We start from the raw sequence: 27,641 nt of genomic DNA, 5'->3' as shown, positions 1-27,641 counted from the left end.
CACAAAGCACTGAAATGCTGCATTTTATTTTATTTTTTAATGGAAAAGCCGAGGGTCAGATTATTTTTTTTTCCAATATTGCATTCACACAGGTCGAATAGCATTCAAAAGGAGCTTTATGGACATCAAAGATGGCTCCATATTTAAGTGGAATAATACTCTTAGCCAAGTTTCTTTTCTTTTCTTTTTCTTTTTTCTTTTTTTTTTTTTTTTTGGTGCCAAGTTTCTTATAGAAATATATAGTGTTAGTAGATTTGGGATAAATCTGAGGGGAACTAATCCTGAAATTAGAAATGTATTGCTTGACCCTCATTCTGAGAACTTGGGAGCTAGATATTTAAACATGACTGTGTAAATCCAACAAAAGGGCTCCTTTAAGCGTCAAATAAAATCCAATTTGTGTGACCAAAGAGCTTAGGGTAACATTTGGCCTCTTTCTGTTTTTCCACTTGCTTTGAGGATTAAGTTTAGAAAGAGGATAGTTATAGTTTTAATAATTCCTCATTAATAAAAATGTGTATTATCCCTTGAAGTAGTGTTGCTTTTTTAGAGAGAGAGAGAGAGAGAGTGTGTGTGAGTGGGGAGAGAGAGAAAGAGAATCTTAAGCTGGCTCCGTGCACCAGCTCAGAGCCTCACATAGGGCTCCCCTAGATCTCACAACTCTGAGATCATGACCTGAGCCAAAATCAAGAGTCTGATTCCCAACCAACTGAACTATCCAAGGGTCCTGAAGTATTGTTGCTTTTAAAATGTGTTCTCATTCCTTCATGAAAGATAATGGTGGAAGAAGAAATGTAAGGAACAATTAGTAATAATTCTTTACTCACTAATTTATTTAAGGGATTATCTCTAGAAAAAGTAAAATTCCTTATTAATTTAAAATTATCTCTTTTCAGTATTCAAATACTGAATCTCTAACATCTTTTTGGTTTTAATGCTAAACTGCCTCTTAAGATCATAACTTTATTACAATTATGTAAGTGTATTTAATTGTTTTTTTTGGAAAAATTCAAAAATAGACTTTCATGCAGGAGACTGAAATAATTCCATCATGAATTAATGCCTATTTACTCAATAAACTAGAATGAGTTGGAGCTCTCATGGTCCATTGACTAAATACATAATTAGGTGAGAAGTTTGCTAATGTTTTTATATCCATCAGTCCATGCATCAGGCAAACCAGAGTGATGCTGATGAGAATATTTTATGTGATTAGTTAAACAAGTAATTGTTTTGTATATAAAAGATTTCTAAAATTAATTTGTATCAATCACAATTACAAAAATGCAGAGGAAAGTATGAAATCCAAGTATATAGATAATATGCATCTTAACAGGCCCTCCAGTACAATACCTTTCACTTTTGTTATTTGCCTGAATATAATGGAACTATGCAATAGTATGCATAGTATGCAAGAGCAAAAGATTCACCTTTGTCCATTTTACTAAAATGTACAATGTCAATTATAGAAGCTGCATTTCTAGACCTTCTAGAAGTAAAAGGTAGCATTTTAGGTTAGGATTTGCATTTTCTGAGAAAAGTAAAATTTACTTGTCCATAAAGAATATTGGGATGATGAAAAAATGAAATAATAGGAAAAGCTTATTATGAAGAAACTACTTTTTTTCTTTTTAAGAGAGAAAGAGAGTCGGGGGAGGGACAGAGGGAGAGAGAATCCTAAGTGGGCTCCACACCCAGGGCAGAATCCAAGGCGGGGTTCAATCTCACGACCTTGAGATCGTGACCTGAGCTAAAATCAAGAGTCAGACATTTAACCGGCTGTGCCACCCAGGTGCCCCAAAATTGTCAACTCTAATGAAATACAGAAAAATTGACAAACAACTAAAAATTCTAAACAGATACAAAGCCAGTAAAGTAAATTGGGTTTCTGAAGACAAACCAGTTTTAAAGATTGTAAAACTATGTTAAACATCAAGATCTAACTTTGATGTTATCCTTATTTGAATATGGAATATTTACACGTGGCAACACTTTTTATTATATGAAGGGATCAAAAGAATCAAATGTTATTTATCTTAATTTACACATTGAATAAATATAGTCTGTCTATTGCTTATATCATTGCAGTATAAATTTACCAATATATGGTTCTAGAATATTCTGTTAGCATAGTAATTCTAATTTTTCTTTTACTTTAATATGTTTGCTGTTTAAAACCCTCAAGGCACTTTCTTATTATTTATATCATTGAGTCAAATAGAAACTTCTTTTGTATCAAACAGAAAGTTATTATCACATGTACTCATCTCTGCCAATATTTCTCACTTTACCCATCTGTTCCGATATCTACCATATTTCTAACCCCAAAACACCTTCCTTGCCAGCCCAACCTGTTGTGGGTCCTCTGCACATATTTCTCACTCTTCTACCTATCCACCAGAGCCTTCCTCTAATCCTGGACTACTTGAAACAGCTTTTTCCATCCTATTTGCATCCCTCGATTCCTTTTAAAAGTGGTGCGAATATTCTGTCTTCTGAAAAACTTTTCCCAACTCACCTCACTTTCTTAAACCTTCCAGCACAATATCCATCTATGGAGTTTCTGTAATTATTGCAGTTCTATATTTCTTTAGGTTTCATGCATACTTCCTCTTTCCCTCCGTGTTGTCAGTTCCAAAGGATAGGGAGAGTATATAACATATAATCTTATCTAATGTTTAACATACAATAAATATGTAAATTAATATAAAATAAATATATATCTTGAACAAGACATGACTTCTGATGTATCTGATGTATTTGAGTCATGGTGGAACTTCTAATTTCTAAAGTGTTTTCAATTTTCACCCAAATGGTTAAATACTGTGATTTATATATGATGTAATGGTATAAATCAATTTTAGCTTGAGGGTATATCCACTAAAGAATGTGATTATGCAGAAATTACCTCTGGTAAAAGTTTATATTTATGTTTAACTACCACCTGTTCCTTCACCACATCTTGTCCAGTGAAGACCCCAGGTAGGCTCAAGAGGCCATGATCACTGAGCATTCTTCAGCCTAATAACCATTCTGATGCTTTGCAGCAAATTTGTTCCTAATTTATTGGCCAAAACTGTAACTTCCATGAAAATCTATGGGTCAGAGCTATCATTTTTCCTAAGGCTAAACATTTGATGGATACATGGGACACTGCAATCTTTGTGGAGTTTAAGGACAGTTTTCTTTTGATATTCTTTGATATATGGCCTAAATTAAATTTCAACACAAATGTTGGGGAGGTATAAATAAAATAATATATATCTTACATAATAAGCAAATAAATATAAATGCCTATCTCATTTCCCATTGATAGGATAAATCACCCCCCCAAAATACCACAATGGGCTGGTCGGGCTGTCGGGGGGGTCGGGAGGGTAGGTGTGTTTTCTTGGTAGGGTCTGGAGGAGTTCGGGTTGTAGTTTCGGCGGTCTATCGTTCTTGTCTTCTTCTTCTTTCTTTTTCTTTCTCTCTTCCTTTCTTTCTTTCTTCTTTCCAAGATACAAGCTTGGAAGGGAATTTGACTTTTTCTTGCCCTTGGTGGCAAGAAAAGCAGAAAGAAAGGGCAGGTATTTCTTTCTTTCTATGTTCATCCAGTGGCTGAAAAGCCTGACATGACCAGTCTCAACTTGAAGAAATTACTGGGTCTCATGATGAGGGCATTTATTCCTTAGGCTCTAAAATCTCCAAACCAATATATCCCAGAGTTAGGGAACAGAAACAACATTTTGCATGCATGTGCAAATATGAGAATTGCTGCCTTTAACTCTATACCCTACTCTCAGAATTAATATATTCTGGCAAGGGTAAAATCAGCAATACATATTAGTTTCTGGTTCATACTAAATCTTGCAAAAATAATCTCTCAGCTGGATTATAACTAGGTCACAATAATCCTTTTCTTCATTCTGTAAGACTTGAAGCTTGTAACTTACAGAGGACATAAGAAGACTAGTGAATCCAATAGTCTCAGACTTCATCTCTTCTTTTTCTCCTCCTCCTCCTCCTCCTCCTCCTCCTCCTCCTCCTTCTTCTTCTCATTATAAAATGAGTTCTTTTGTCAGAAACAATGTTGTATTTGGTGCTATAATGCTTTCAAGCATTCAGTAATTTCAAGGATAGAAAGATAGAAAATCCAAATCTAAGATGAGAGTGTAAGTCCATGATAGAAGGAGCCCGAAGTAATCAACTTGGAACCTAGAAAATTCCTATTATCCCCCATGTATGGTTCTATATGAAAGAGGATATCCATTAGAAAACTTTCAGATACAAGTGAGAATGAATATCCAATAGGGTAGGCTGAATAATGGCTCCCAGTGACATTCAGGTCCTAATCCCTAGAACCTATAAATGTTACTTTACATGGCAAAAAGGGATCTTGCAGATGTGATTAAGTTTAGGATCTTGATGTGGAAGAGTATTCTGGATTGTCCAACTGAACTCTATCAAGTATCCTTATAAGAGGGAGGAAGAGGGAAATGTGGCCTCAAAGACAGAATGCAATATGAGGAAAAAGAGAGAAATTTGAAAATGCTACACTGTTGGCTTTGAAGATGGAGGGAGGGGCACAAGCCAAGGAATGAAGGGGGAAAAAAAGGTAGCACTAAAATCTAGAAAAAGAAACTAATTCTCCCCATCAGCATCTGGAGGAAGTACGACCTTGCCTAGACCTTGATTTCAGCCAAGTAACATTGCTTTTAGACTTCTGACCTCTAGAACTGTAAGTGAATAAGTGTTTTGTTTTGTTTTGTTTTGTTTTGTTTTTTGTTTTAAGACACCAAGTCTGTGGTTATTTGTTACAGCAGCCCCAGGACACTAATACACCCAATAAAAATAATAAAGCTTAAATAAGAAAGATTTATCTTCTCATGACACAGTCATCCAGAGTTAATTCAGCAGCTCAAGGACGTCCGGGTGTCTGGGTCAAATTTTTCTATGAATCTCTTGGCCTACCTCTCCATGTGGTAAAATTGCTACAACAGTTCTGAGCTTCATGCTTTGCTGTGATGGTATCCAAAAGCAGAAAGAAAGGGCATATATATATTTATTTCATATATTTTTTTTTCCTCAGGATATAACTATGGAGTAAGCCATCAATAACATCTGCCACATGGGCTCAGGTTTTATTTTTGGCGATGGCAAATTGAGCCTCCAATGGTCAGATAAGACTTGGTAAGGAGAGTTCATGTTATTAAGCCCATGCATTTTTGTCTTGGCCCCTTTAACCTCACTGAACAAGGATTGGGATTGTTGGAGAATGAGACTGGCTGACATCTACAGAGCATGCACCATCGTTTACCTGATTATTAAGAGCTGTCTCTTTACAAAGGGCCCTTGTGAGTGTCATCTATAGTTTGGGCTGCCACCACAAATTACCACAGAGTAGGGGGGGTAAACAACAGCAATTTCTCATGGTTCTGGAGGATACGAAGTCCAAGATCGAGGTGTCAGCAGATTGTATGTCTAGTGAGGTAACTCTTCCTGACTTACAGATGGCTGTCTTCTTGCTGTGTTCTTACATAGCGAAGAGCAGACAGTACTCTCCTTCTTCGAAGGACACTAATTCCATCATGAGGGCTCCATCTTCATGACATAATTATTTTCCAAAGTCCTCGCCGCCAAATACCATCACACGAGGGTTTCAACAATGAACTGGGCTGGAGGGGAGGGGTGGACATAAACATTCAGTCCATAAACAGTGAACTTTCACATGGAACACAAATAACCTCATCCTTGAGTCTCATCCATATAGCTGTTCCCCAACCTTCTTTCTCCCCCAATTTCCATAATCCAGACCAAACAAAAAGCTAAGGAAATAATGTTGACTTTTACTTTAGACTCTTCTTCCAGGCAACATGAATAATCCAGTGGAAAGCTCTGCCTACTTTCCTTTCCCTGGAAAGAATTTCATTCTATACTGTCCATCAGAGTCATACCTCATAGGGTTGTAATGCTGCACATCTACTTAGAGCCAGTTCTAGAATTTGGGAAGGAGCCATCTGTAAAGTGGGATTTATTCTCTTTTTGTCCTCAGCCAACAGCTCATATGGAACTCCCCATGAGACTCTAGCTGTGGATTGTGGAACAGGTGGTAGCTGTGCAGCAAGTTGTATGCTAGGAGTGGGAACAATCTATTCTGATGGTTTAGTGGTGTGCTCTGGATCAGGCAGTCCCTGATCCCATATATGCCATTCCTATTTGATAACACAGTGGAGTGGGCAGGCCTTCCTCTATGAGCTGGTGCATCAGAAAATATCCAGTTTAGCAAGAGCACTGTGGTCCTCAAGGGTTACCATCAGGGACTTAGTCTCTCCAGTTCCCAGTACCACGCCAAGAGCTATTTCTTGAAAGAAAACAAGTTATTTGACCAAGCAGGCATGACTTTTCAAATATCCTAAAGAAGTGGCTTTCAGAAATTGTGGCCTCAGGACTCTGTAAGAAATGCATTTTAATTTGTAATCCAGTACAACACGCTCAGAAGATCTTGAGCAAAATAAACACGTTTTAATAAATATTGCCCTTACTACAGGCAATGTGCTATGGTATTTTCCTTCCTATTCTATCATATTTCATATTTTTAAAAAATGCTGCTCAAGACCTGTTAAATGAATTTCACAACTCGCTAATGGGTCACAACACACAGTTTGAAACATGCTGCCCTAGAGGTCTCATAGTAATTCTACTGGGATTTGCTAGAAGAACCACAGAACAATCCAATCAGCTACAGAAAGTTCAAGCAAAATTGATTCTGCTGGTTCAAAAGGTCCCAGTGGCAGAGCTACTTGCCCTGCATGACCTGCAGAAGAAGCTTCTCTGGGCCACACTTAAACTTAGCAGCCCTCAGGGTCTCCCAGTAAATGGTTTAGGGCAGCACCCCCCCCCCCCCAGTGTGATAAACATAGCCATCAAAATTAAAGGGACCAATGAAGCATTTTTTTTTCTTCTCCTAACACAAGATGCAGCAACTTATCTTTCACTTGGAAGGGATTTAACTACATTCTTTAGTAGTGGAAATGATATGTTTCAAATACTACCCCAAATATCTTTCTTACCGATAGGGAAGGTGGAAGAGGAATCCCACTGTGTTGAGGCTTATGAAATGGGTGACTTTGCTAAAATCAGCCAGATAAGTTGAGGGAAGCTCAGAACAGTGAGGTTTTTTTTCCCCTTAACGTATCCTGGGGTATTTTTATGACATTTTAGATGAGGGACACATATGACAATGTGCCAATAAGGCTGGAAATGCCAACCAGCTGGTAGTCAAAATGTGTTGGAAAAAGATAAAGATTATCAAGCTGATTGCTCTTCGATCTGAAACCAATATGGTGGAAATTCCTAGTTTCACATGTGCCAAGAGAAGGAAGCAGATTGCTCAAACATGGGCCAACTCTCCAAAAAATCACCCAGGAATACCAAAGGTGCAATGTTGAGGATCCTTTGCAAATGGTTGGGAGGAAGAGGTAGCAATCAGAACTCCACTGGGTCCTCAGCTCCAGGAAGCGGTGGACAAGATGCCCAGCTAGCGATTACCAGAGGATTGTCAGTTATGCCTCACAAGAAACCAGCAGCCAGAAGTCAGAGCTCCAGAGACCAGAAGAACAGAGCCCACAGAGAAGTTTTACAATCCCCAGACATCAGCAGGGGAAAATACAGAGAGTGCAAGATAACCAGAGCAGCCAGGTATACCACACAAGATACCAGAGCCAGTGCCCAGCTAGACAAAAGACCCATTACAGTCTTGGGGATACACAGTCCACATATAAACCTATGACTGTTTCCATTGTCCTCCTGGAAACATGTAAACTCTCTTTTCATTTGGGACATAGGATGGGGAACAGAGATATGAGCTTAGAAGGGAGTTTGACTTTTTCTTGCCCTTGGTGGCAATGGAAAGTTTTTATGAGTTCTTGATTAATTATGGAAAATAACAAAACTATTACACTTCATCATATAGTGACTATAAAGTCATATAGTGTGCATAACTGATCCTACTACAGCTTTGAACTAGATTTAAGTTTATGAAACCAAGTGAAGGTTTAATGTTTGAAAGGTATTGTACACCAAGTCTGTGTGTGTTGAGCTATAGTGAATAAGGAGAGATTCATTTTCTTTGAAAAAATGAATATTGTAAATTGATAGAAAGCTTCTCTGTTCATTCAACAGTCAGTGGGATGGTGGCTGGGCAGTGTCATTATAAAGCATGCAATCCAAAACTGCACTTTTCAAATAATGAATGAGACCAAGAGACATCAAGCTGCTTGGTCAATGTCCCACACAAATTTAATAACAAAGCCAGGACCAAAATCCAACCTAGTACACTGTTTATTCAAAAAATTAATGCTTCTAAACTCTCTTTTACATATGCCTAACCTAGATTTTGCAATTGGGACATAAAAGCGTGAGAAACATCTGTATATTAAATTTCTACTCACTACACATCAGCTGAAAAGGTGATGCAGGAGATAAGTAAAATACTTCAATAACCTACTTCTGCAGTATTCATGTATTATGTATGAGCAAGAAGGATATATAATTGCCATTATAACCTCCAGGAAGAGATTAGAGGGTAAAGAGAAATTTTCATTAAGAACCTGGTGGTATACAAGTAAAACATGCATCAGGGAGATAGATAATTATCAAGACAATAACAAATATTAGCTGCAAAAAAAAATATTAGCTGCCGGTCTGAAGGCAGAAAGTTACAGAAAAGTAATAGATTTTATATAAAATGGTATTTGCTTCAAAAATGATGACAAGTTGTGTTCATAACACATACTGAGCCACAGTTAGGAAAACCAAAGCTCTAGATTGACAACTTTAAATACAGATACATGTGTAAACTCTCATTTGAGCAAAGTTCTTTTTTGGACTCAGTAGTCTTTTTTTTTAATAAATTTATTTTTTATTGGTGCTCAATTTGCCAACATACAGAATAACACCCAGTGCTCATCCCATCAAGTGCCCCCCTCAGTGCCCGTCACCCACTCACCCCCACTCCCCGCCCTCCTCCCCTTCCACCACCCCTAGTTCGTTTCCCAGTTAGGAGTCTTTATGTTCTGTCTCCCTTTCTGATATTTCCCATACATTTCTTCTCCCTTCCCTTCTATTCCCTTTCACTATTATTTATATTCCCCAAATGAATGAGAATATACACTGTTTGTCCTTCTCCGATTGACTTACTTCACTCGCATAATACCCTCCAGTTCCATCCACGTTGAAGCAAATGGTGGGTATTTGTCGTTTCTAATGGCTGAGGAATATTCCATTGTATACATAAACCACAGCTTCTTTATCCATTCATCTTTCGATGGACACCGAGGCTCCTTCCACAGTTTGGCTACTGTGGACATTGCTGCTAGAAACATCGGGGTGCAGGTGTCCCGGCATTTCACTGCATCTGTATCTTTGGGGTAAATCTCCAGCAGTGCAATTGCTGGGTCGTAGGGCAGGTCTATTTTTAACTCTTTGAGGAACCTCCACAGTTTTCCAGAGTGGCTGCACCAGTTCACATTCCCACCAACAGTGTAAGAGGGTTCCCTTTTCTCCGCATCCTCTCCAACATTTGTGGTTTCCTGCCTTGTTAATTTGCCCCATTCTCACTGGTGTGAGGTGGTATCTCATCGTGGTTTTGATTTGTATTTCCCTGATGGCCAGTGATGCGGAGCATTTTCTCATGTGGACTCAGAAATAGTCTTAGATTCCAACCCACATCTTTGTTATTCAAAGGGACAATGTTACTACCAGTCTCCCACCTATCCATTGGGCCATTCTTATCTCATTCTCTACATCCCGCTAAAATCTGAATAGCCTGACCTCACTCCTCTCAACTTCAGCAGGTAGACATTCTGGCTTGGCTCACGGATCCCCCTTCCTGACTGATAGGCTCTTACTCCAGTACTGAGTGCTCTCCTTCCTCCATGTGGTTACTCTCCACAGAAGAAAGCCACCTTAGTCAAAGTCATGTCCCCTTCTCAGGGGCTGTGGGCATTTGGTGACTGGTGGATGTGAGGGTACTGACACCTGAACCCCTGATATTATTTAGGACAACTCTGAAGGATCATCCAGCCCCAGCTGCCTGCCAACCTAGGCCTGACTGTGGTTGCAGTAGAGGTTTCTCTCCTTCTCCAGTTCTCCTTTCTTCACTCTCATGTACAACTGATGCCAAAAGCACTCCCCAGGGGGAGCTTCCTGAACTCCAAAGTCTGCCGCAGAGTTAGCCTCATGGGGAACCTGCCCATAACATAGCCTGCTTTCCCTGAAATCCCAAACTCTCCATGAAGGCACCCATGTTAAATGGAGCTGTTTTGCTTCCTCACAGCTACTGAAACTCATGTAAACAACTACTTAAAAATAATGAACATGAAATCATATTTATTGTATATATTTAAGCATTTCTTTGAAGATTTTATTTATTTATTCATGAAAGACACATAGAGAAAGGCAGAGACACAGGCAGAGGGAGAAGCAGGCTCCATGCCAGGAGCCCGACACGGAACTCGATCCCAGGACCCCAGGATCACACCCAGGCCAAAGGCAGGCACCAAACCACTGAGCCACCCAGGGATCCCCCCATGAAACAAAATTTTTAAAAGTTTTCTTTATGAGGGAATATGAAGTGAGCTGGTGGAGATCAGGTGAGTGGTGTTCTTATGCCCTTGAGCATCACTCATGGATGTATGTATGACTCAAATGAACCTGAGGGAGCACCAAGGTAGTTTTGAGAGGCAAGAAGGTTTAATATTGTTTTTACTACTTTTAATTTTATCCATGCCCTGTATAATGTGTTCCCCTATTAGACCAATTAGACTACTCATTAAAAGCAGAAAGCATAAAAGAACAATGATTTTGAATGAAATATAATGAAAGCCATACAAAGGACAAGAATCTAAAATTGCATTTAATGATAATCCTTACTAGATCTAGCTGATCAAAATTCTTAGCTGGTGGGGGCACCTGGGGTGGTGCAGTCAATTCGGTGTCCAGCTCTTGGTTTCAGTTCAGGTGTGATCTTGGGTTCATGAGATGGAGCCCCCCATTGGGCTCCACACTCAGTGCAGACTCTGCTTGAGTTTCTGTCTCCCTCTTCTCTGCCTCACCCCTGAGTTCTGTCTCACTGAAATAAATAAATATATCTTTAAAAAAATCTTTAACTATCATTTTTTTAAAAAGATTTCACTTATTTTTTTTTTAGAGAGAGAGCACTAGTGGGGGCTGGGAGGGGGCAGAGAGAGAAGCAGACTCCTCACTGAGCAGAGAGCTCAATGCAGGGCTCAATCCCAGGACCCTGAGATCCTGATCTTAGCTGAAGGCAGACACTTAACTGACTGAGCCACTCAAGTGCCCCCTTAGTTAGAATTTTAAAAGTATTCTTTGGGCTTAAAAGTCAAAGTTAAAAAGACAAAACAGCCGAAAGGAATACTTCTAACTTGACCTTCACCTTTTTGGAAATAATGATTACTTATACTCCCAAAGCATTTTATAAAGTATGACTGAAGTAATTTTAAATGGCCTCTCCTATTTGTTCAGCTAAAAACAAACACAAAATTAAGGGAAAAAATTACAAATTTCAAGATTTCCCAACCAATAGTAGATAATGAAAGTTGCTTCCATATGCATTTAACACCATAATACGGGGGATCCCTGGTGGCGCAGCGGTTTGGCGCCTGCCTTTGGCCCAGGGCGCGATCCTGGAGACCCGGGATAGAGTCCCACGTCGGGCTCCCGGTGCATGGAGCCTGCTTCTCCCTCTGCCTGTGTCTCTGCCTCTCTCTCTCTCTCTGTGTGACTATCATAAACAAACAAACAAACAAAAAAAACACCATAATACTTAATATTCCATATACACTTGATTTCCAAAATAAAATGCAGCATTTAATTTTCTGCTTATTTCTAAATCACACTTTTCTTATATAATTAATTTAAAATAAATTAACCGGTAGACGTCATCCATCATTTGCAAAAAAAGCCTGAAATTGATATGTCTTAAGAATAGTCAAAAATATGTACTAAAATGTAACATATAATACCAGTGTGTCTCAGGAGACACTGTTCCTGGGTCTATCTCAGCAGAGAGGATACATTTAGATGAAGCACCAGTGCAACATCCAAGAGAAATTGGAAGGCAATTTAAATTTTTACTGCTGCTTTTGGAAAGCATTAAAGAGGGACTATATTTTTAACTCTGTGCAAGATGTGTTTAAAATCTCTTTATCTGAGACTCTCTTTCGATATCTCACACAACGTGGCAAGGCAGTTGCTTCTCATCTCCCTTCTCTTTTCCACCTCGCTCCTCCAAATTCCTTTTCCCTAAATCCTTGTAATTGCTTCCATGCTTCTGATTAACTTATATATGTAAAATAATAAAAAGTGAAAAGACACCCCTGGACGCTGCTCAAAGCAATAAAGGACTCTTTCTTTTAATGGGGAAGTGGGGGAAAGGCCACAAATATTCATTTCAATATTTGATTATTTTCTTCTAATATTCTTTTTTAAATTGATTTATGACTTATAGTCTATAAAATGTACAAATCTTAAATGTACAGTTTGGTGAGTTTTGACAAATACCTACACTTGTGTTCACAGTATTCAAACTATGTAGAATATTTTCATTAGCCCAGAAAACCCCTTTTCACCCATCAGTCAGTTCTCCACAATCAACAGAGCCAAGCAGTGTGATAATTTCTATAATAATTTTTTTTATTTATCCATATTTTTCATGTAGCGGTACTTTGTTCCTTTTTAGCACTAAGTGGTATTCTGCTGTACAAGCATACCATTATTTGTTTATCCATTCTCTTGTTGAGGTGCATTTGGGCTTTTTTAGTTTTGGGGTCTTTTGCTACTTTGTGTTTAGTAATATGTTGATCTACGATGTTTTAGTTAAAACTACTGTTAATTTTTTTTAAAAATGATTTATTTATTATTTGAGAAAGACAGAGTGAGCATGAGTTAGGGCGAAGGGTAAAGGAAGAAGGAGAGGGAGAGGGAGAGAGAGAAGCAGACTGTGCTGAATGCAAAGCCTGACATGGGGCTCAAATTCATGATCCTGAGATCATGGCCTGAGTCAAAATCAAGAGTTGGATGCCCAACTGTCTGAGCTACCCAGGTACCCCTTAAACCACTTTGTTAATTTCTTATCCATCATAACAGCCAAAATTTGAGTCTAACAGTAGCATATTTAGGGCAGATTATGTAGCAACCAGAACCCCTATATTCTGTTGGATGGGATGTAAATTATTGTAATCACCGTGGAGAGCAATTTGGTGATAGTTAAGAAAGTTGTAGGGGCACAATCACCACTATCCAGTAATTCCACTCCTATTTATATATGCATCTCAGATACATGCATAAGGAGACATCTATGAAAATGCTCATAGCAGTCTTTTTTTTATAAAAACAAAAAAAAGTCAAAAGAGCATAAATGTGTTGTCAACAGAATGGATAGATTGTTATATATGTATCCTTAAATGGGTTATAACAAAAATGTCTAAATATGAGCTATTCATATCTACTTGAAGAATTCTCATAAATATAATATTAAAAGCAAGTTTAAAAATGTTATGATACTTTTTATTTAGACATTTAAAGGGATTAAGAGAATAGCACATATTCTGTAGAGAATGTATCAAGAAATTTATAGAAATGGTAACCATCATGTATAGGATAACGCTAACTCCACAGAAATGAAAAGAGGATAAAAGGAAGCTTTACTTATTTTTTTTAAACTGGGCTGTGGATACATGAGCGATCATCATAGTATCTCTTGTGTTTTATATTATATAAGTCTAAAATATTTAATAATAACAAATTTTCTTTGATGGTACTAATCCACTCAGAAGTGAACCCATAATTCAGCAAGTTCCTAAGAGGATCTTTCAGAAAGTATGCTAAAGTAAAAAGAATTTAAACCAGAGTGTTTGGGAGACACCAAAGCAGCTTAACTTTCAGATTCCTGATTCTATGATTCAGCATTGCAAAGTTAAGTATGATGAGTGAGAAAGTGGGTAACTTTAAAAAATATCTGATCTTTTCTCAAAACTGGAGAGTACCTTTGAAAAGACATTTTCTATTTGATCCTTTTTCTATTTGTGCTCAAATATTTAATTAGATCAGAATATGAACATATAGATAATTTGGGGACAGTGATATGCTGGTAAATGTTTAGCAACTTGCTTAGAAACAGGAGGGCAATAAAAGCCGGATTTATAGCCATGGCCAATTCCAATGGTGTAAACACTCCCATCGTTATTGATTTATGCTACCAGCTTGCCTTTGATGAGTGCAAAGTTGGGAAGAGATGTGCACAGTTGGCTAGTACGAGCAGGCTCTGGCATATTAATGTAAGAGAGAATTTTTCACAGAAAACTTATGGAGATTAGAGAGGTCTGACACGGTAGAAGTCACCCATTGCCTGAGATGATACCAGATTTTCCCAATGATCAAATGAATACAGAGTGCCTCAATAAATGCACGGGATAAAAGGGGACAAGAACAGGACCTTAATAGAGAAAGTTAATAGTATTTCCCATTTTTGACCTAAAAGTACATGTTTATAACATATCTTGCATTTTACAGGATAAATCTTATCCTTCTCAAAAGCAGATCTGTTTCCAATAAAATGCTCTAATATTTCAAATACTCTAAATTGGAGGGAGTATGGTGTTATACAATGAAATGATGATGTCTTTGATAGAATGAGGTCAACAAATACTGTTAAAAGGGAGAAGCTAAAAAAAAAGGGGAGAAGCTGATAACAAAAGATATAGAAATGTATGGACTTGGTTACATATGGGAGAGATTACACACAGGTACAGTTTCTCAATTTCCAGGACTCTCATAAAAGATTAAGGCTGCACAACCATGCATGATTCCTTCTGTGAAGAGAAAGAATGCAACCGTGTGAGAGAAGTTCCTCACCCATCTACATGGAGATTTTATTTAGGCCCTCTTGCACCTCCTTCTCATCACTGAATTATTGGAAAGGTTCAAAATGTGTCTCTCGCTGCTCAGCAGGTGCATGAACCCAATGTAAAGCAACCCCAAACACTTAGCTAAATGTTTTTTTTTTTTTGTAAGATTTCTATTTATTTATGCATGAGAGACATAGAGAGAGAGACAGACAGACAGACACAGGCAGAGGGAGAAGAGGCTCCACGCAGGAAGCCCGATGTGGGACTCAATCCCAGGACTCCGGGACAATGCCCTGAGCCAAAGGCCACTCAGGCCTCCAACTAAATGTTTCTTAAAAGACAAAAGGCAAAAAAAAAAAAAAAAAAAAAGACAAAAGGCAATTTGTCAGGCTCTTTTCTAAACCCAGCCAGGCTTCCTGAAGGCGAATTAAGAAATATTTATAAGTAAAAAAAAAAAAAAAAAAAAAAAAAAAATATATATATATATATATATATGGTAAGATGAAAAATCTCAAATGTGGGAAATACTATAATTAGAAAAAGAATTTTTGTCTTGTGTCTCATTAACTTCAGCTCTGCACCCCAGACATCAATGGCATTCAATATGCAAACTTTTTCTTTAGCCTTAGATCAAAACTAGAAAGATGATCTAACCTAGGAAGCTTCCTTTTTAAGGTAAAATAAGATGAAAGCCTGAACAAGATGATTTTCCTAGGAGGACTTAATGTTACTATGTCAGCTTCTTTGTTAAAAGATTTAACACCAGATAAAATTTCTAAAATTTTCATTTGGGAATGATCTGTACATGTAGCTGGTTTATAGTAAATATTGCTATACATATAGCTTTAAAAAAACACTTCTATTATTTCCAGGGAGCCATAAAAATAAATTTTGCTGTTCTCACTGTTTAATAATAGATTTTTAATTACTGCTTATTTTTTCCTCGGGATTTGGGAGGATTGTTTCATTTTATGTCTACTTTCTGAAGAAATAACACACGCAATTTATTTTTCAAGAATTTATGAACACTTTCGAGAACCTGTTTCTTATGTTGGTTTCAGGGTCTCTCCAGCTACCAAGGCCTTAAGGAATAGGGAATGCAAATAGTCATTCAAAAGAGAGCTTCTGGGCAGCCTGGGTGGCTCAAGGGTTTAGCGCTGCCTTAAGCTCAGGGCATGATCCTGGAGACCCGGGATCAAGTCCCAGATTGGGCTCCCTGCATGGAGGGAGGGAGCCTCTCTCTCTCTCTCTCTCTCTCTCTCTGTCTCCCATGAATAAATAAATAAATAAATAATCTTAAAAGAGAGAGAGAGCTGCTTTTCAAAAATCTCACACAGTTGGCTACCAGATTATTTTCCTAACCCCTTTATGCCCTCAACTGCAATGCTTTTAAAAATGTATTTTTTTCATAAATTAAACTGATACTTAGAAATTCGGGGGGAAAGATTTTTTGCCCTAATCTTTGGGAATATGAACAAATGTCTTAGAAATGCCACCTAAGTTAATCAATTAAAAGGTAGCACCAACGTAAAATATACTGACTTTGTTGGAAAAAGATGTATTCCTTCATATGATTTTTTTTATTCACTCAGTTGTTTATCTTCAGTAGGTATTTTTTGGTTAGTATCATAATAGCTGCTAGACTCAGAGAGGAGCAGGTTATCTGAATTGACCCAGATTAATCAGATTAGATTGGAGACGCTCTTCTATCCCTAAGACTCAGCCTGAAATTTCAATCAAGATTTATTTCTTCGTAGTCCAAAAGTTGTTTGGGGCTTTTAGGCTCCACTTAAAAGAACCCACTCTTTCTTTGTACCTGTCTGGATCGTTTTTTTCTTGCAGCAAAGAGAATGCATTCCTTTCAGAGTATGAAAAAAATATATGCACTGTTGCTAGGTAGGCTAATTCTTTAAGCTGTTATCAACTAATGTCTTGATAGAGATGAACTGACAGCTGGTTGAGAACTTTATAGGTACCTTTCAAGGCATAAGTGAGATGGAAATAGGAGAAAGATGTAGAGAGGAAGGCGAAGAGCAAAGACATATTTCCCCCTCATTCCAAATACTGTCTCAGAGACATCTGTTTAAGAATGGCAGATTGCACAGATGCATTTTCTTATGCTGCCTTCAGGAATCTAACCAAAATGACAGTACAGAAATTTAAAATAAAAAAAGGTAAAAGCCATAATCCCACAAGGATAAAGAGAGTAGTAGATGTGACAAGAGCAGACAGGTCAAAAAAAAAAAATCTAGAAGTAGAAAAAGAGAGAGATGAATGATGAGCATTTAGGTGGCTGGAGAAAGCTGAAGGTTACCTGCCTTCCCAGAAAGCAAATCTGTTGGCCCCACAGAACTATAAAGAGGCTGAGGAACTGGATGTGGTTTTGAGATGGGTATCAAAACAGGAGGGATGGTTAAGATTCCCTATAAGAAGCAGTTTGGACAATGATCCTTCCCTACTCAATGCCCCAGAATTGAGCACACTCTTGCGAAGAGGGGTGCACACTGGGTTGAGAATAGTGGGGGTCATGCTCTCACCATACTCTATCCCCACACCTGGACAAGAAAAAAGGACCAGGAGGGGCAGTGTGAGTTTCTTTTACACCATCCCATGGTATACTAATGAAATACTGAGGGCAGTACTTGGATTTAAACAGACATCTCTCTTGGGAAGCTGTGGCATGTAACTCAAGTGAGCATATAATTAAAAAATCATTTCTATTTAGCTTTGAATTGCATTATAAAAATTGCAGCTTTTTAATTTTTTACACATTTTCTTAATTATGTTTTGCTTTGTGTAATATTAAAATTAGTTTTAATTCCCCATTCACTGGCAGAGTGAGAGGAGGAGAGGTAGGCCAAAAGCAGAGTGGGTGTTTAAAAATGTAGTAACCACAAAAATGGATACCTGGTAAACCCATTCTTGCATAATAGGTCAATTAAGTTAAATTTGTACCGGATCTCTAAGACTAATAAAATTCCAGCCATTTTAAGAATCAGTAGCAATCAGTAATGATTCCAGGAATCAAGATGATCATTCAGGGTATATTTATTCCAAATGAATAAAAGGCAGATGACTTGAATCTACAGCAAAATAGTCACAAAATTAAATGTAAGGAATGACATCATCTAAACAGATTTCGTCTCCCAGAATAGTGGCAAAACTCAAGTATAGTCAGCAATGTACACAAGATGCTTTATCCCCAGTCTTGTTACTTGATAGATGAAAGATGCCCAACCCTACACGTTAAAGTTGCATGTTAAAAAACAAAACAAAACAAAACCAAAAAGGCAGGCCACAAAACTTTTACATAATTAGCAGTAATGGTTATTAATCCCAAGTGAATTTTTCGTCTGATCTTGTGCACTACTGAATATAGTTGGTCATCTACATATTTCCATAAGGTATATTCACACAAAGATTTTTTCAATGTATGATACCACAAAATATTTTTTATCCCAAACCAGCCTGTGTCCAAAGAGAAATCACATCTCCCTCTCTTATGTTCTCTTTCATTTTCTTTTCTTTTTCCCTTTTTCATTTCTTGTTAGTTAGCGAGATATTCATACTACCATGGAAATAGATAAGTCTTCCATAACACAGTGTTGCACCATACATCCTCTCTCAGAGATCTTCCTTTCAAAGATGATTCTTTAAGTTATATGTAACTATAGGAAGAATAAAATATTTTATGAAGCAAATGGAATGAAATTTTTCAAATAAAACAAAGTTAATACACTTTTCTTGACATCATCTTAATGTTCAATAGGTCAATGATTTAGAGTGCAATCATTATTTCTTCATTGCATATTCTCAGGGTTAAAGGAAAGACATTTTTTCTTATGAGACAGGAAAGTAAATGAAGAACTATTGAAGATAATAATGTATTCACTAGGCTTGAAGGTCATGTGTTTCTAAATGCCCCAATGTGCCACACCTCTGAGCCCATATTCATCCTACTGGAGACTTAATAATATTCTAATTATATCTATGAGTTTTCCATGATACTTTTCTTAAGGATTTTTAAAAGATTTACTTATTTATTTTAAAGAGAGAGAGAGCATGCACAAGGTGGGGGAGGGGCTGAGGAAGAGAGAGAGAGAGAGAGAGAGAATCCTCAAGCAGACTCTCCAGTGAGTGAGGAGCCTGAGGTTGGCCTCACTCCCAGGACTCTGAGATCATGACCTGAGCTGAAATCAAGAGTCAAACACTCAACCAACTGAGCTACCTAGGCGCCCCTTCCATGATTCTTTCTAAATACGCTGTCTTTCCTGTGGGATTGGCCTCTGCTACATGGCATAAGATTGCCACTTTGCCAGGCTCAGCCATCCTGGACTGATAATGAAGAAATTACAACATAGAAAATAAGCATCAGTGTCTGCTGTGTATTCATGCCCATTCCCAGAGTCCAATAGCATTCTTTTTTTTTAAGATTTTATTTATTTATTCATGAGAGACAGAGAGAGAGAGAGAGAGAGAGACAGAGGCAGAGACACAGGCAGAGGGAGAAGCAGGCTCCATGCAGGAAGCCCAATGTGGGACTCGATCCCAGGACTCCAGGATCACGCCCTGGGCCGAAGGCAGGTGCTAAACCGCTGAGCACCATAGGGATCCCTCCAATAGCATTCCTAACTGCTGGCCACACTCAACAAGGAAGTGCCAACTCACATATCTAACAAAGTGTCTGGACTATCATCATACCTCTGGGTATAGTCCCTCAGGTCCCAAAACTCCAACTGAAAGAACACTCTCCTTCTAACCCTACTGTGGACTTGGCCTTTTTGTCACAGTTCTCCGTTTTTCCTAATTGATTATCTAGAAACTAGTTTTCTTGGTTGATTAACTCAAGGAGAGACATTCCACACACACACACACACACACACACACACACAAACACACACACTCCTCACAAAGATCTAGAGCCTTTTCCTCCGGCCCCAATAGGAAAATCATATCCGAAAACAGTAGCCCTGCAGGAAGTCATTTCTCAGCATCTAGGTCAATAAGTCTTAGACCACCCCATTGCTAAGAAATCAGAGGTCCACAAAAATGTTCACAACAAAAACAAATGCCCTTCCTTTTCTGGTTTCTTTCCAGTTCTTTCAAGTTTAAAATTATGTCTGTATCTCTTTCCTGAAGTCCTCTTCATCTGAGATTCTCATTCCAGAAAACAGCTGCTCAAGCAAGAATACATGCAATCTCAAAGAATAAATTATAGTATACAAGCAGCCTACATTATAAATATATTCATAAAGCAGAAACACATCTCTCAAAGAAGCAACAAAATCTGTAGAGACATAGCTTTGCCAAAACTTATGCACAACAGTTAAAATTACCAAAGAGACTACATAGTTTCTCAGTTTATAACATCTGCAGTCATGTTTACATACTGAGGAAAAAAGCCAAAGAGGAAAGAGATGCTAAAATGCAGAATAAGAGATACGCACAGGAAAAAAAAAAATTCTCTTAGGAGGACTATAATTAGGGAATTGAACGAGATGGAAGTCAGAACACAAGTGGATGAAATACAATTGGAAAGAAGGTAAAGCTGGTTGAGGTTTGGGAATAGAAGTCTGGGAAAAGAATCCAACCCGAAATGGAAACTTCTAACATATTCCAGGGAATAGATAGGATACAACAGCAGATTCATTTCCATTTCACAATTAACTCTTAGTAAATAAGCCTCTTTACCCTCTTGAGTTTGAACTCACTTCATAAAAGAGAATTATCACTGCATTCCTGTTTATTTGTCACATTAAGACATAGAAATAGCAAATGCTTGGCCATGGTGAAAATGAAGATGGCAAACTTGCGTTTGGGTATATAATATCTTGTCCACGATCAAGAAGAAATATATAAGAGAAACTTTGTACGCTTGCTGGATAATTAGAGCAGAGACACTTAATTGCAGGAGACAGAAGGTAAGATTCTTTCCTTGTTACTTTGGATGTTTCATACTGAGGGGGGTTAATCATTAGGTCTATGATATTGAACATGGATTGCATCAGATATGATCAAGGAGATTCCAGAATATCACCATGTTCATCATGTAGGAAAGACTACCTGCTCTCAGAAGTAGCACAAATTATGATGGAAAAAGAATAAGTTTTGAAGTTCTGTTATCTTAATAGTTTGGCTCCATTGTTTGTTACCTGTGAATAGATACGTCTATAAACTCCTTGAACAACACAGTAATAAAAGTGGTACCTCACAAGTTTGTCAGCTTTTCTCTCTCCCTCATCTTAGTGAGGCCGTACTGGCTGGAGTCACTGAGTCACTGAGAAGTGCAAGGACAACACCAGGGAACAGGATGATAAAAATGTCTGGAGAGTTTAGGTAGGATAACATAGCTTGTCAATGTGAGAATAAGTGCTTAGATACAAAGACACCTGGGTGGCTCAGTGGTTGAGCGTCTGCCTTCAGTTCAGGTCATGATCCCAGGGTCCCGGGATCAAGTCCTACATCAGGCTCCCCATGGGGAGTCTGTTCTCCCTCTGCCTGTGTCTCTGCCTTTCTTTCTGTGTCTCTCATGAATAAAAAAATAAAATCTAAAAAAAAAGGGGGGGCTTAGATACAGCCTGGGATCAGAAACCAGTCAGAAACTGAGGCAACACCATAGACTCTCCCAGATGGAGTCCCTCATGGCTCAGTTCTTATATATTATATCTGTATATATTCCATATACATTCTTCCACTGAATGTTTTCATCTGGGTCCTTGCCTTTAAATACCAACTTACTAGTTTCCTGGCATTGCCATAGCCTGATGGCTACCATAAACTAGGTGGCTTAAACCCACAGAAAGTTACAGTCTCACAATTCTGGAGGATAGAGATCCAAAACTAAGGCATCAATCAACAGGTGAAGTTCCCTTCTCCCCTGTACAGGAGAGCCCATTCCTGCCTCTTCTAGCTTCTGGTGGTTTGTTGGCAATCCTCGGCTTTCTTTGGTTTGTCGCTGCATCATTCCCATCTCAGCTTCCATCAACATCATGTGGCATTCCCTCAACGTATCTGTTATCTCTGTGTCTGTTCTCCACTCCCTATAAGGACACCCATCAGTCATATTATACTTAAGGCCCATCCTATTCCAGTATGACCTCATCTTACCTTGAATAATTACCTCTGCAGTGGCTACATTTCCAAAGAAGTTTACATTCTAAGGTACTAAGGGTTAGGACTTCAACATATCTCTTTGGAAGGCACAATTCAATCCATAATAACATCCATATACTCATGATTCCCAAATTTATATCTTTAATATTGATCTTCAGTGATTTCCCAATTGCTTACTTAGCATCTCCACTTGGATATCTAAATAGGCATTTTGATATGTGTGAAACTTATCAGCTGTTCAACTCCTCCAAGCCTTTCCTTTCTCAGCCTTCTTCATCTCAGTGTATGGGGATAACATCTGCCTCACCATTCAATTTAAAAATCCATGAGTCATCTGTTGTTCCTCCTTTACCCTCATCTCCTACATATATCCCATTAACATCTTTTTCTTATTCTTTAACCTCCATGATGGGAACAGATTCATCCATTTCTCTCATCTGTTCTGCCACCATAGAGCTCCAAATCAGCATAGAACATAAAAAATGGCCTCCAAATTTATCTCCTTGCTTATATCATCATTACTCTATAGTCCATTCCCCGTGTGGCACATTTTTTTAAAGATAAATCAAATCACAACATTCCTTTTCTTGAAACTCTCAAGGTCTCCCTGCCATATTTAGAATGAATTTTGAACTTCTCACCATGGTCTACCAAAACTAATGAGGCTTGAGACCAACACCACCATCTCATACCACTAACCATCCCCTTCCTTCTGTTAGCTCAGCCGTGCTTGAAGTCCAGAAACTCTCTCATTCAAATTGTCCAGAATTCAAAATGAGATGCTCATGAGAGTAGGGAGCAAGGAGTGGGGGAGGAGAGAGAGAAGGAAAACATAGCAACTGCCATTTCATGGTTGCAAGGAGATGTAGAGTGCACCTACTTTTTAATATCCTCTTTCATCCAATCCTTCTTGTTTCACTCCTCCTTCCCACTGCTGCTTTCCAGTCTACCTGATAACCTCCAAGCTCTGGCATTTGGGTTACTATTTGCAGATACTCCAGTTGAGGTGTCTTTTCTCTTTGCTAGGTCAGGTGCTTTTATAATTAATGTTCTAGCTTCCAAAATTCAAAGCAATATCTTCCATAGATGTCTTCTCTCTCATTCTGTTTGACTTTATGAGTTGATACACTTTTAATGCTTAATTTTTCCTTAAAGAAGTTTGGGAGTGAGTGTAGATACATGCATGTGATCAATCTACCTGATTAATGGGAAACATCCCCACCATTTACTGGATTTCTCTAGTCCAACTCTTCCATTAGAGGTAGCAGAGAACCCCTGGATTTGGAGCAAAGCAAGCATGATGTCACCCATATAAGAACAATGAATGGAGTGATAGATTAGAGTCATATTTCTCAACTACAGCAGTATTGACATTTGGGGCTGGATAACTGTGTAGTGGGGAGCCATCTTGGACACTCACTGTAGGAAGCTTAGCAGCATCTCTGGTCACTGCTCACCCTCCTAGTCATGAGAAACAAAATATCTCCAGGTATTATTAGATTTCTCCTGGAGGAGTGGGGGGGGGGAGCTTTCTCCTGATTGAGAACCACTGATTTAGAGAAAAATTAGAGCACTGTTAGCAGGGTAAGAAAGAGAGAGTGACAAACAAGAAAAATCTTCTACTCCTTGATTTAATCAACAAAAAGCTGACTTGGAAGACCTAGCAGCAAGATATTTCCTCATATTTTTCAACCTATCAAAAGGAGATAAACTTCTAATTATAAAATAAAGGAGTCACAGGGGTATATTATTGTACAGTCTGTGCAACATACAGGGTGACTATAATTAATAATAATGTGTTGTATATTGAAAATTGTTAAGAGAGTAGATCTTAAAAGTTCTCATCACAAGAAAAACCTTTTTTTGTAATTATGTATGATGATGGATGTCACTAAGCACAGTGGTGATCGTTTTGCAATGTCTGCGAATATCGAATCATTGTGTCATACACCAGAAGCTAATACAATGTTATATGTCAATTATACCTCAATAAAAATGTTATTTTGACTCTTAATTATCATATTGTCTTAGGAAAAAGATCTCAAACCCCAGGAAAAATAGGAATGGAAAGTGCCTAGGTGGCTCTGAGGAACTCAGCAGTAGAATCCTTCAATATTCACACAAATGTTTCACTATTTAGAGCATTCAGCATCTCTGTAGCACAAACTGTTTTTTTTCTACCAACCTTCCAATATATGTCATATATAAATTTATATTTATCACATATTCTTTTAATTATATTTATTTCCCACCCTCAGTATGTCAGAGACCACTGGAGGCATTGCACATATGGCAGTGTATGTGATACTCAGAGCCCCTACCTTCATGGTGCTTATATTCATGCCAGGCAACTGATAGTAAATAGTAAACTGATCAATAAAAAATTTAATTCAGTGGTGATAAATGCTACATGGAAGATAAGAGAGCATAATGTGTTAGAAATGAATGGCAGTGGGAGAAAAAGCAGAGATGGCAAGATTAGAATGGTAAGTTGGGGAAGACTCTCAAAAGAGATGACATCTCATTCCAAATTCAAAAGACAATTACAGGAGATAATTAAAGATTTCCTGTATGAAGACCTAGAAAGATAATCTAGAAGCAAACAGTCAGTGCCATATGAATGTGTGTGTAGGGACACCTGGGTGGCTCAGCAGTTGAGCGCCTCCCTTTGGCCCAGGGTGTGATCCTGGAGTCCCGGGATCAAGTCCCACATCAGGTTCCCTGCATGGAGCTTGCTCCTCTCTCTGCCTCTGTCTCTGCCTCTCTCTCTCTGTGGCTCCTTGAATAAATAAATAAAACCTTTAAAAAAAGAATGTGTGTATATATGTGTATGTGTGTGCATTGCATGTGCTGTGACCTGAATGTCTGTGTCCCCCCAATATTCATATGTTAAAATCCTAACCCCCAAAAGGCAATGGTATTAGGAGGAGGGGCTTTGGGGAGGTGATAGAGTCATGAGGATGGAACCTTCATGAATGGGATTAATTTTCTAACAAAAGAGATCCCACAGAGCTCCCCAGCCCCTTCCATGATGTGAGGACACAGTAAAAAGACAGCCAGCTGGGAAGCACGTTCTCACCAGACACTGAATCTGTCAGCATCTCTCTTGGACTTCCTAGCCTCCAGAACATGAGAAATAAATTTCTATTGTTAATAAACCACCCAGTCTATGGTAGTTTTTTGCAGCAGCCAAAGCAGATGAAGACCATATGCATACATATATACAGTTAAATTAGCTACTTCCTCCCTTCTGTTCATTTATAGTAGCCCCTCCCTCATTGACATAGACCAGCAAATGGTCATCAGAGTTGCCTGCTCTCTCCTCTTATCACCTCCTCCATCTTCAGCTCCCACTATTACCTGCCTCCTTATTATGGTATTTCCTAATTTGAAATCATCTGATGGGCTGAATTTATCTTTTTGTTCCAAGTAATGCCATAAACTGCTTGCCAGTCCAGGGATTTACTTGTAGATCAGATACCCTTTCCTTAATTTCATCAAGTTTATGACCAAAAAAGATCAGTTAGCATCCAAATACCTACCTGCAGTTCCCCAAGAGCAGGAATGCAGTCAAGTCAGTTTCTCTTTAAAGAGCCTGTGGGTAAGCAAGCTTCCTGACTGACATATCTCCTGAAATCACCAGCTGAACCACCCTTTGCTGTGTACCCAAGGTCATTCTACCCTTCAGCTATGCTATCATTCATGCTCCATTTTTAATTTATCATCTGGAGAAATCCTTGGAAGATATCAGGAAAATCGTCCTGGCAGGAGCAGAGGTTAAAAGCAAATAGATAAGTATATGTCTTCCTCACAACAGTGCAAGATTGAAACTGATTTTCCTTGGACACTGAAATTAACATATATTTTCTATTTCTCAGTTCACATTCTCTGGTGTGAATCATAAACTCATGTATTAAATCAAAAATTGTTGCACAGCTATTTGAGCCAAACTATGGTTCACAAACAGAATAGATACAATTTCTACCTTTAAGAGTTGACATTGTAGTGGGGACATGCAGTGGCTATTTACCACACCTCTGTGATTGCCCAGAACTCTTTGAGTATCCTTCTAGTGTTTTTCAAATTTTCCACATAAGCTGGTCTGGCTCCCCAAAGAAGATGGCAAAAACTCAACATCCCAGCCTCTCTTGCAATTAAGCACAAAGATATGAGAGTGTGCCCATCTGGTCAAGTACGTTGTTTAGACACAAAATACAAAAGAAGGTACCATGATGATGAAGGCACCTATTTTTTTGTGAGGGTGGCATGGCTTTGCAAAGTCATTCAGGACAGAGAGGGATGATTCATAGAGATTCTTATAATAGCATTTATTGTCCAAGATGTGGAGTCCTCAGTTAAGCCACCTTATGGTCTAGTTTGCCATTTCCTAGATTTGTACCATTCAATATGGCAGCTAATACCCAGATGCCTCTATTGGGTTCTCAGAATGTGGCTCATATAACTGATGAACTAAATTTTAAAATTAATTTAGGGGATCCCTGGGTGTCTCAGTGGTTTAGCGCCGCCTTCAGCCCGGGGTGTGATCCTGGAGTCCCGGGATCGAGTCCCACGTTGGAGTCCCTGCATGGAGCCTGCTTCTCCCTCTGCCTGTGTCTCTGCCTCTCTCTCTCTCTCTCTCTCTGTATCTCTCATGAATAAATAAGTAAAATCTTTAAAATAATAATAGTAATTTAATTTAATTAAATTAATTTAAATTAGTCTTTTAAAATAGCTGCTTCACTTAGTTATCAGAAGACTTTTAAGTATATTTGGAACAACTTTGGTATGTGTACCTATTTTTCAACTATAAATTTTATGAAACCAAAATCTAGCAGATTTTCTGATGGAAATTTAGCAACCAAATTGAAATGAAGCTGTTAATAAAATACAGGATTTTAAGGGCTTCAAAAAAAATGTAAAATATCCCATTCATACTATAATTAATGATTCGTTATACATTAATACTGTGCATTGATGACATATTATAATAATATTTTGGGTTGATCAAGGTTAATAATGTATATCTTTAAATTAATTTCACCTCTTTCATTTTACTTTCTTAAATTTTCAATTACATATGTGGCTCATGTTATGTTTTTATTGGACAGCAATTTCCTAGATCAATGGTTCTCAAATTTTAATATGCATGAGAATTACCTGGAAGGCGTGGTGTTTTAATTGATTATGACAAGAGGAGGTAAAGGAGAGAATCTGAAGAAGTGACCTTTCAGGAGAGGTCTGAAGGTGAAGATTTGGGAAGAGGACTGCTACAAAGAGACAGAACAGCATCAAGTGGGATCTGAGGCAAGAAAATGATTGATATTTCTAACAAGCTCCTAGAGGCCCTTGTGTCCAGATCATAGTACAGAAAGACACTGCAACATGGCAAGAAATCAGAAAGGCACATGGGAACCAAATTGTGCATGGCTCTGTAGGTCTTGGTGAGGAGTCTGAATTTTATTCAATGTGCAAAGGAAACACTTGAAAGAATTTCAATCAGGTTCTGATAACATTTCTAAAAGACTCCTCAAGCCAATACTTGGAACACGGGTTGAATATGGGCAAATTGGGAATGGACAGAACACGAAGAAGGCTATTGCAGCGATAAAGGGAGGGCTA

General features: G+C 38.3%; 1 long non-coding RNA gene across 3 annotated transcripts in view; it reads right to left on the bottom strand.

The window, feature by feature from the left end:
* Positions 1-27,641, bottom strand: part of LOC102151217 — a 461,443-nt gene that overhangs the window by 50,544 nt on the left and 383,258 nt on the right. Inside the window, exon 8 of one of the 3 annotated variants that reach the window (XR_005382216.1) lies at positions 5,300-5,657. This is a non-coding gene — a long non-coding RNA (uncharacterized LOC102151217). Of the gene's footprint in view, positions 1-5,299; positions 5,658-17,956; positions 18,578-27,641 lie in introns of those variants that run through there. The other 2 variants (XR_005382221.1, XR_005382217.1) reach the window with 2 other exon arrangements.

The sequence above is a fragment of the Canis lupus genome, chromosome 31 (assembly GCF_011100685.1).
Source record: "Canis lupus familiaris isolate Mischka breed German Shepherd chromosome 31, alternate assembly UU_Cfam_GSD_1.0, whole genome shotgun sequence".
Lineage (NCBI taxonomy): Eukaryota > Metazoa > Chordata > Mammalia > Carnivora > Canidae > Canis > Canis lupus.
The sequence above is the reverse complement of the archived record's forward strand: the minus strand, read 5'-3'. Positions and strand labels throughout refer to the sequence as shown.